Below are 11,502 nucleotides of genomic sequence, written 5' to 3' on the forward strand. Positions count from 1 at the left end.
TTTGGTCTCTACTTGACACATGTCAATTATTTATGGTTTCTCACATTTCTCATTTTTATTACCCTTTATATAATAACTTAACTTGACCCCAAAATAAAAGGCTCGACAGCGCAGCTAATTGCCTGCTTACGTGACTCTTTATTATAATTAGATCTTTTTGTTATAATATGATTATATTTAACCCACATAAAATTGCGGAAGAAATAATAAAGATCCTGAACTATTTTTGGGCAGTTCCAAGATCAAAGTGATAAGAGGTAGTTTGAGAAATGCTGGTCTAAATTTGAAGTGATAAATACGCAAGTGGATATCTTGTAATGTTTCTATGGGGGGTGTCTAGGCATTTGTGGATTCCTTATTATATAATATGCCGCCATTATGAGAAAAACAAATTAGTTTACACTTGTTGATGACGATATAATATGCACTCCTTCAAAGCTGGGAAGTTTCATAATCTTCGTCTTTTTGTTTCCTCTGGGGGCCAATGATTAGGTTAATGCTTTATCTAGTGAAACATTTTTGATCAACAGGATTACTTAATTCCAATTCGGCAATTGGTAAAAGTTGGTAGACGACTAAAAATAAACAAATATTTTTTGACAGGGTATAATCAAATCTGGTGACATAATAAATACCTTTATTTAGCATTATAAATCTATGAATTTTGATTAGTTTAGTCACACCCTGAATTCAGTTATCTCTCTATTCTCATTATTCAATGGAATTTGCAGCCAAAACTTCAACATCTTTGTCCTTGCCCTGGAAAACCCGAATTTCACTTTGGGCAGCCGACAATATTCTAATCAATCTAATTACTCGGAAAGATGGCACAGTGAACCGTCGTCTTCTCAATCTTATAGATTTCCGGTCCTCGCCACCGTCCAAACCAATCAACAATGTTAAGGCGTACGATGTCGTGGTGGATCAAACGCGCAAGCTCTCGTTCTGCGTATTTGTCCCCACACAGTACGCCTTAGAAGATCATATTCCGGTGATGGTGTACTTTCACGGGGGTGGTTACGCTGTCTTCTCCCCCAACGGGAGGTACGACGATCTGTGCATAAAGTTCGCTAGAGAGTTGCCTGCCGTAGTTGTTTCTGTTGATTATCCTCTTGCACCCGAACATCGACACCCTACGCAACATGAATACGGGCTTGATGTGTTGAAATTTCTAGACATTAAAGAGAACATGTCAAAATGGTTACCGGAGAACGCAGATATTTCACGTTGTTTTCTTGCTGGTGATAGCACTGGCGGAAACATGACTCATCATGTTGCTCAAAGAGCCTCCGAACTCAACTTTCAACAACTTCAGGTACGGTCCGACACACATTGTTGACTTAAATACTTTTTAACTATTATGCAACTAATTAACATGATGACTTGAAGGTTATTGGGCTGGTGGCTATCCAACCATTCTTTGGCGGGGAGAAGCGAACAGATTCGGAGATACGACTAGACGGATCAGTGCCTATCCTGTCACTGATGCGGACAGATTGGTTATGGAACGCATTCATGCCGCTTGATGAACCCTACAACCGTGACCATCCTATCATCAATGTTAGCGGACCCAATGCTGTTGACGTATCCAAAATTGATTTGCCACCCGCCTTAGTTGTAGTGACCGGGTTTGATATTCTACGCGACGGGCAAATAAGGTACTATCAGTGGCTCAAAAGATCCGGGAAAGAAGCATACTTGGTGGACTACCCAAAAACTTTTCATGGTTTCTACCTCTTTCCGGAGTTGCCAGAATATGACCAACTTATATTGAACGTGAAGGGCTTCATTCACAAGATTTTATATAATGTAGGCTCACCTCAATTACATTACTACAAAATAAAACAGCAAAAACCACTACATACGATTGTATTTATCTTAAACTAATTAATATTTTTTTATGTGTTGAATTCCTGCAGATTTAGCTATGGAGATGGAAGCTTAATAAGAACCAACCTTATATATTATTTAGTTTAATTTAATTCGTTCTATGTTTTAAATTAAATACAACTATTGGTTTTTTAGAGCCCATTTTGTATGTTAAGTGTTTTGTATTTGTTCGTTTATTTTATAATGTATTACCTTAGCTTTCGTTTAGTCTGTAATGTTCGGCCTGAGGCCATTGTAAACAAGCCCATTAGGCCAATTGAAATAATATATGGTGCATGAGGCATGCACTACAAATAGTGCATGCTTCTCTCTCTCTCTCACTTATCCTTTCCGTTTTTCTTTTATAGCAAATAATACAAACACACTACAAGATCCGAGATTTAGCTTGGTTGTAGGTGATTTCCATTACCCTACAACTTAGATTGATCAAAGAACGTGTTGTAAGATCCGGTTTAGGGACCTACAATTGGTATTAAAGATTTCGGCTCTACTAGTTGCGTTTCATGGGTCACAACCTTGGATAGTGTTTGACAAGTGTGTTGCGTTTCAGGTTGTTTAAATATTCCAAAACGGCAAAAAGTGTGTTTAGATGAAAATTCGTAACAAACAGCGTCTCTTGCGACTTAATATTTGAATAATTCAAATCGCAATCACATTTGGATCTCAATCGCATCAGGGAACCAAATCGCATTAGGATTCCCAATCGCACTCACAATTCAGAAAAAAATCGCATTCGTAAATAGTTCAAAGTCGCACTCGCATTTCAGAAACAATTCGAATTCACATATCAGTCCATACGATTGCAATTCAAAATACTTAGAATTTTTCTGAGTTTTTGTTATGTTCAAGACTGTTTTGATTTTGGATTTAGTGATCAGTTTATAAAGATGTCTGCATTTTGGATTTAGTGATCAGTTTATAAAGATGTCTGCTGATCCATAATTGTTAAAGAACTACATCATGCTTGAAAATAAGATTGGAACTACAAACAAACCACCTAAACTGTTTTACTTTGAAAGCAATTTTGAATAGTGGAAGTCGATGTTAAAGAACTTTGTGAGAATAAGTGACTTTGTATTGTTAAAATCTATTGAGAATGGACCTCACAAGCCAACAACAATGACTGATGTTAGACCTGTTGATGTTCCTCCTGAAAGTCTCACTTATAATGATAAGAAACTAATGCTTGATGATGAAAAGGTTATGGCATAATCAGTGTGTGCTTTTCCACCGAAATCTCTCAACCCTTAAGAGAATGCACTACTACAAAAGGTCTTTGGGATGCCTTGGTTGAAAAGTTTGAAGGAAATTTGGACATGAGGGAAAGTCAAAGGGAAATGTTAAACGCAAAATTCAACATGTTCAATCATATTCAAGGGAAACCGTTACTTCACTCATCAACAAATTTGAATCACTTAACACCAACATGAGAAGTCCGGTATATGATAAGGGAGATGTCAGAGATCAACGAAGAGCTGTTAAATTCATTGCCTTACATACGGAACAGCAGTGTAACCACTATCAAGAGAACCACAAATCTAAATACAACGCTCATCCAAGTTGAACTCTACCATCAAATCATTGGATATGGATGATAAGCTTCATATGAATAACGATGTCAGTTCTGTGAATCATGCATGTGTCTCTACATGATCTGGGATTATTGCAACGTTTCTGAGTCAATCACATCCTGATGTTCATCCATTTAATGGGGTAAAAGCGAATCCATGTGCATCTCAATCTATTCAGAACAAACTTACATCTTATTTGTTGGTGCATAGGATCGTCATCATCATCACACTCCATTCAAAATCTGGTAAATCAAGCTGGTAATCAGGACCTAAAGGCTCATGGCATCAATTGGCCTTCAAGAAACAACTCCAACAAATCAAGAAGTTCTAGTCACCCCACCACTCAGTTTGATTCACATCTCACTATTCCATGTCTTTATTGCCAGCCATGAGGAATTGCTGCAAAGTAAACTGTTGCCTCATCCTTCCAACAAGGCATCTTCCTGAGAACAACGAGCAAGACCTTTAGAGAATTGTAATTAAGTACCACATGGCCATGATTGTTCACAGGGCCACGAACATCATGAAAAAGTATGGATAAAACAGTATCCGTAGTCCCGTCAGCAACAATTTCGGGTTTGGCAAAGAGAAACTTCGTTGCTACAAGTGTAATGAGACCAAACACTTTGCAAGGGAGTGCACAAACCCAAGACAACCTGCTGGAGACATGAAGATTGTTGATGTGTCTGACTCTGAAGGAGGTAAAGGGAAAGATGCTGGTAAAAGACCAGTTGGTCAAGGTCGCTCATCGGGTCAAGTAATTCCAATACTTGGTCAAGGGATCTCAAACATAAAGGCCTTGATCACTAATTTTGTTGAATTCTTTGAACTCGAATGGATAGGTCAAATGGGAGAATTGATGAACTCGATGAATTTGGCTTGGATAGCGTTTGTGAATGGGGATAAAGCTTCAACACGTGCTGCAACAAGAAGCATCAAAGAAAATCCTGACATTTCCAAGGTATACAAACATCTATGCTCTAAGTTGTGTGTAGAATAAAGGAGAAAATTATAGAACCCATAATGGTAGTCTGATAAAAGAAAACATTGATATTAAGTACCAAAATAACGAGTATAAGAAAGCTGAAAATATATTTACTACTAGAATTAAGACTTATCAATATGACACGGCAAGCTTAAGTCAAAAGTTATTTGAAGCAATCTTACTAGTTGATTCTCACAGTAAACGAATAATTATTTTAAATGCTAAAACTGAACAACTGGAACTTGGTGTTACTAAGAAAAATAAATATTGATAAGTATGAAATGACCTCTGATAAGATAAATGGCATTATTGGTTCACAAATGGTGGTGAAACAAAAGACGGGGCTAGGATTTGAACTTGCTGCTATTCCTCCACCATTTAATGATAATGTAACATCCTAAAATTTATATTAATAAATAAAAGGAATTATGTTTGTGTAGTGAGTTTTAATATTTAATTAAAATTAAACATAAAGAAGAGTATGGACTGGGTGGGGAAAGACGGAATAAGGGATGGGATGTGCCTTAGGTCCATGGGCTTAAGAAAGTGTAAATACTCCCTTAAACCTCCCTAAAACCCTAAAACCCTCATTCTTATCTATCTTATTCTCTACACACTCAAAACACACACACATACTCCCTCTCTTATGGTCGCGGTTAAGAAGGAGGTCCAAGACCAAGAACGAACATCGATTATTGATAGATCTTGGATATACAAGCTAGATACAAGATTATTGTTCATAACCGATGCTAACCGTAGCCTAAAAACGCATAAAGGTATGTTCTTTATCTTTAAAGGTTATGTTTTCTTATGAACGGTTTGCTCTAAAACTTAGCCTTAGAGTAGATCGGGTATGAACGAGCCTTAAAGTTACAAACTTGACGTTTAAAATGGACTAGATGAACATGGTTAAGGTTAGGGCTCATAAAGAAACCATAGATCTAGTTTTGAACGTTTAAAACCCATAAAGGTTCAAGCTTAATGGTTACCCGGGTTAAGCCTTGGCCGAAAATGGTTAGGGAAACGTTTATGAGTTAATACCGAACCATAATAAGGTGTTAAGGTCATGAAATGAAATGATAATGGTGATAAAAGGACCCAATAGCTTAAGTTCGTTCACATACAATCACATGGTCGAATACATTGGAGTATTCGATTACAATGGGAATTTCGATTACACTATTAAACTCGAATACACTTATACATTCGAATACAATATGGAAATTCGAATACAATGGACCAATCGATTATATTGAACATTTCGAATACATTATACATAAATTCGATTACACCGGACCCATTCGAATACATCTTAAACTTGATTACAATGTATCTTTCGATTACATGTGCATTTCGATTAGAATGCGTATTCGATTACAAATGCCCCATTCAATTAATGAATCATTCAATTACAATTGACTCGTTAGAATACATTGAAAGATTATAATACAATATGATCATTAGAATTCAATGACTCATTTAATTACAATGGACTCACTAGAATACATTAAAAGATTAGAATACAATATGATCATTAGAATATAATGACTCATTCAATTACAATGACTCATTTAATTACAATGGATCATTCAATTACAATGACTCATTCAATTACAATGGACTCATTAGAATACATTGAAAGATTAGAATAGACCATTATAATACAATATGATCATTAGAATACAAATGTATCCTAATACCATTCGAATACAAGGTATTCAAATACAATACTATTAGAATAGACCAGACTTAACCATATCTGGTGAAACCTGAATAATGTGATTAGGACAAGTATTGATACATCTAATTAATGTACAGTTAGTCGAGCACAGTTAAAGAGAGGAATAACAATTAACGGAGAACGTAACAGACCCAGGTGAGTTTCTAGCCCCATTTCCTTGTTATGTTTTCCAGGGATATGTGCATACTCGATGTGATAGTTATTACACTTACCTTAAATGGTAAGTGTATGCCATGAATGATTTATATGTTAATTAATATATGTCTTGAATGTGAATGAAAGCTTGTCGGTACGTGAACGATCTTCGGATATTGCACGTATTGACAAGGAAGGTATGTATATGAAAGATGAATGCGTAAGAAAGATATATCTATGACATATGAGTATGTATGAATGTTAAAGAAAGTATATGTATGTTACGGGTATATAAAGACAATATGTACGAGAGTGAAGGAAGTAAGGGATCAGACCCTAATAATATCTGAGATAGAGAAGTAAGGGATTAGACCCTAATAATATCTGAGATAGACAAGTTAAGAGGGATCAGACCCTAATAATATATGAGATAGAAAAAGAGAGGGATCAAACCCTAATAATATCTGAGAATGAAAAGGAAGGGATCAGACCCTAATAATATCTTAGATAGAAAGGAAAGTAAGTATGTAGTTTAGAAGTAATAAAGTATGAACGTATGTATGAATGTATGAAATGAAAGTAATAAGAAAAGTACTTAATGTGTATCTTCGGATGCATAAATGATGGTAAGTGTATGTATTTTATGATGTATGATTAACTAGAACTCACTCAGCATAGCAGACTTTTAGTATCCACGCAGGTGAGTAGGATGAGGCAGCTAGCTTGAGTGGGGTACATGGCAGTTGAATAAAGAATCTGGCATCTGAAGACTCAAGTTGTTTTATGATTTAATATTTAATTTGAAAGACATGAATGTTGATTAAGACAAGATATGAATTATTAGGTAATGCTTTATGAAAGTTTTTATATTCCGCGAAAGTTTTAGGTAACTCTGATATTTATAAATGTGTTAATGAGTAAATCCGACGTCCAAAGTAGGGCACCGGTAACGGGGCCTTACAGATAACGAACTGTAGGACTCCCGGGTTGAATTTTACAAGATGTGAAACAGAATGACACGAGTGTAGAGTTTATAAAATTAATTTCTCCGGTTTCAACCGTGCTTTATCCTTCTTTCTAGACGTTTTTAGGGGTCTTCAGTTTTTACTGACTGTGGGGACCTATTTTCCCTTATCATTGTCTAGTTAGATAATCTTTAGAACCCGGTCTTACTTGTTCGTTGTCACTCAAGCGTCATTGATATCTGGTGGCGGTGACGTTAGCAGTGTTGGATTTAATCCCCATCATATAATTTGAACATAATTGAACTGTTATTTCATGCAAAAACCTGAAACATAATTGAACTAATAATTTGAAACATAATCTCAACTAACTTACCGAACCGTGATGCAGAGGCAAGGCTAAATCATTCGTGACCGTTCCACATGTAGGGTTTGCATATGAACTAATTATTTTATGATTGTTACCAATATTGGGATTTAGTTTTAATTAATCTTTTGGTTGATTGAACCTCTATGTTTGTTTGAGTCGGCTAAACAGTTATTTTCTATGATTATATTTATCATCAATTATTTGGTTCGTGTTCATCAACATTTAGGATTAAGTTCTTATTGTCATTGAGCCATTTAACATTAATCATTGATATATGTTAGGTTTCTTATTAACGAACTCAAAACCCCAATTATGACATCCCTTCTCTCCCACTTCACGCCCCGGAACGCGCCGTTCTTATAGAGATAAAGTAGAGATAAATAGAGATAAAGTAGAGATAAAGGCGCTTTGACATCTTCTTAACCCGAAATGGCTGGGGAGAGCAAAGGTTCCTTTTTTTGAGGGTACTTCCGGGAACAGATCCAGCGGAGACGCAGTGGGGCCTGTAGCTCAGAGGACGTGTTTCAGTTGTGTCAATTCTTTGGATTAAGTTCTGTGAATCATCATAAACAAACTAATGTGTCTAGTAATTATTTGCCTATTATAATGAACGAATTAGGTCTATGTAATTTCCCGATTGGTATAAGATTTGTTCGGTCAGTTCATTGCATTACGTGAACCTGAAGTCTGTCATTGTTTTCTCTAACTGTTTTACAACCAAATCAACTTTTAAACTACTTGACATCGTTTGTCCACCCTAGAATAATTTATTATAAAGTATTAAACTTGATTAGCACTTTCCACTGATTCCCTGTGGATTCGACACCTACTTGCCCTAGCTAGTAAAGGTAATTTATAAATGTTTTTGATTGACCTTTTGACATTGATCATAATGGTGTTGTGCGAGATTAGTTAGTTTTTGGTACCCAGTCCATAGTAGTGTTGGGTATCCCTGACTTATCAAAGCGTGTCACGGGTTGCCATGACATGTCTTCCCGATTATCTAGGATCGAAAAGGATTGCTTGATCGCCGGAGATTTAGGCAGCCATTCATATCTTGTTTTTAAAGTTTTGTTATTTGTATGAATGGTTGATTTTTCTCCGGTTTTAGAGTGGAAACCATGTATGAATTTGACTTCCAAATTTGTTTAGGACCTGAGGCCGATTTGGTTCGTGGGACCTAAACCGGGTTTTCATTACGCTTCTGAAACATATTAAGCTTGGTCTGATGAGAGTTTGACATGTAAGCCTTGTTTATTTTCCAATCACCATCAGAGGGATTTGCCTCATAATACCTTGATTTATTCAAAGTGTACTTGTAGAAGGTATTTCGAGGCACATTCCTCTGATGATATCCATAGTAAGGAATATTTGACATTATTACAGCCTACCAATCAATATTTAACCACCCAAGTCAATGGGGTTTGAAATCTCATCATTTTCCTCATTAATTAACAATTTATCGATTTTACGCGCTCTTTCAAACCGATTAAGGAATAATCAACCAAACCAGCCCCTATAACCAAAAAAATAATTCTCCTACTGTCCTTAGATGACCATAAGACCCCTCAAACTGATCTGGTTAACCATTCCTTTAAATAATACCCGAACGGCAACAATTAACGATTTCAACATTCAAGAACCCTAGAAATCGGTTTTTATCAATTGACCTATCAAAACAACTCCAGTGATCATGAAATTTTAGTATGGCACACTAGACATATATGGGAATCTTTTGACACCAAAAACTCCAACTTTGGACCTCGAGAAGCATGCCAAATGATTTTAATCCGAATATGTCCCTAGTTTAAGAAACGAATTAATTGACCATCTTAACGACCTAGATTATGAAATTAAAGATTATGGGAGTGTAGTACACACCTTGAACGTCCTCTAGCAGCTTGGAATTGAATTAAATAGATCAAAATCAATGGGTTTGGGACCATGGAAGGTTGCGGACGCCAGCTTTAGGGTGTGTGGGGGGGAGAAGTTTAGGTTATAACATTATTCAAGTTTCACTTTTGTCCGTTGCACTCCATAATTTGATCCTTCTTGCTCCATAATTAAATGAAATTATTTTTGGACATGCCCATAGATTCCCAAGCCCTCAAGCGAAACCCGAGAAATGAATTTTACAAACTCTACACTTGATTTCTTGATGTCTTCAATCTCACGCAGGATCCTGATTTTTGCTTAGGCTCTAAGTAAAGTGTATAAATCCTAAAAAAAGGTTTCGCTGTTTGCTTGAGAATCACGGATGCTTGTTCTAACGGTGGGAACTACCATCTCTTTAGGGATTACATCTTCTGCTCCAAATACCAATGAGAACAATGTTTGACCTATATCTCTGATCCATCTTGTTCTCCTTGAAATCAAAATAATCACAAACACAAACACGCTTGTTTAAAATTAGAAATAACAGAAAGAAAACTTGTATGCGATAACCAAAGGGATATTTGTTCTTTACAATGGATGTTTGCAAACCTTATTTAAATTAGCAAGAAGGTTCATGAGGTCAATTATCCTATGCATGACTTAGAACTTGTAACCATGGTGTTTTTCGGAAGGTATGGAGACATTATCTGTATGTATAAAGTGTACAATATGCATGGACCACAAGGGCTTAAATTACTTCTTTGAGTAGGACTTGAACATGAGATAAAGTCATTGTCTAGAATTGGTTAAGTATTATAGTTGTGAAATCATGATTACCCAGGAAATGCCGATGAGGTTGTTGGCGCATTGAGCCGGAAGGAAGGGCGATCATTAGAAGCTCTTGCAAACTTGTTAAACACCGAGGACTTTAAATGATTGTGGATGTTAGTTGACCATCATGAATTATTGACTATGGTGGAGTCTGAATTAGGAAACCACTGTCCTATTATGAAACATTTTTTTTTCAATAGTAGTAGTGGTTAATTCAATCACATTATTCAAGGCATCAAATATACCACTAAAAGAAAGAAGGCCTTCCTTGACATGCGTACAATGACATGTGTCGATTTATGACGTGCAATTGTGCAAGTCATTAAAACAAAGTCATAATTTTTGAAAATTAGAAGATTTATGACATCGTTTTTGTGTGTCATTAAACCGTCATAAATCACAAAAAAAGTATACGTGTCATGTATGTGTGTCATATTTCACTTAAAATAAAAATATTTAATCCCCACCATGTCCAAATGTTTGACCTAATTAAAACCCACACCCATGGTGTCACCATACCATTGGGTGGTCAAAGTGATGGAAATACCAACACAATGAACCACCCACTCCCCCCTCAAAACATCAGACCTACTTCTCTCAAAATCCAACACTGCTAACGTCACCGCCACCAGCCATCAACACCACGAACGCCAACACCACCACGCACGCCATCACCACCACAACATTCCGACACCACCACAGGGCACAAATGCCACCGCCACCATGACATCCCGACACCACCACCAGAATTTTGAAGGATTGGAGAAAGAATTTTGAGTCTATTGTAGGATTTATGAAGGATTTCAACTTCTTTGAGGTATATGCCTTCAATTTTACGTTACTAGGTTTTTAATTAGCTAGGGTTTAATAGAGTGTTATATAATTTGAACATACTTGAACTATCATATAATGTGAACATAATTGAACTGTTATTTCATGCAAAAACCTTACATATAATTGAACAAATAATTTGAAACATAATCTCAACTGACTTACCGAACTGTTTTAAGTAATTTTCATTGCACGAACCGGTCGACTAAATATGCACCATCTACCCTTTAAGACATGGAAAGATCTCTCGACATCTTTTCTTGTGTCGTCTTCCCACAACATGAGTTTACAGGAGTGGAAGGTGTTTGTTT

General features: G+C 36.2%; 1 pseudogene across 1 annotated transcript; it reads left to right on the forward strand.

Moving 5' to 3' along the window:
- Positions 1 to 352: 352 nt before the first annotated feature.
- Positions 353 to 3,102, forward strand: LOC143624185 (putative carboxylesterase 18 pseudogene; annotated as a pseudogene). The gene is made up of 3 exons (XR_013152057.1): positions 353 to 1,315; positions 1,390 to 1,809; positions 2,923 to 3,102. The product of XR_013152057.1 is annotated as a putative carboxylesterase 18 pseudogene (transcript).
- The last annotated feature ends 8,400 nt before the right edge of the window (positions 3,103 to 11,502 follow it).

The sequence above is a fragment of the Bidens hawaiensis genome, unplaced genomic scaffold, assembly GCF_021521415.1.
Source record: "Bidens hawaiensis isolate Kalapana, Puna unplaced genomic scaffold, B.hawaiensis_p1.1 tig00003698_1, whole genome shotgun sequence".
NCBI lineage: Eukaryota > Viridiplantae > Streptophyta > Magnoliopsida > Asterales > Asteraceae > Bidens > Bidens hawaiensis.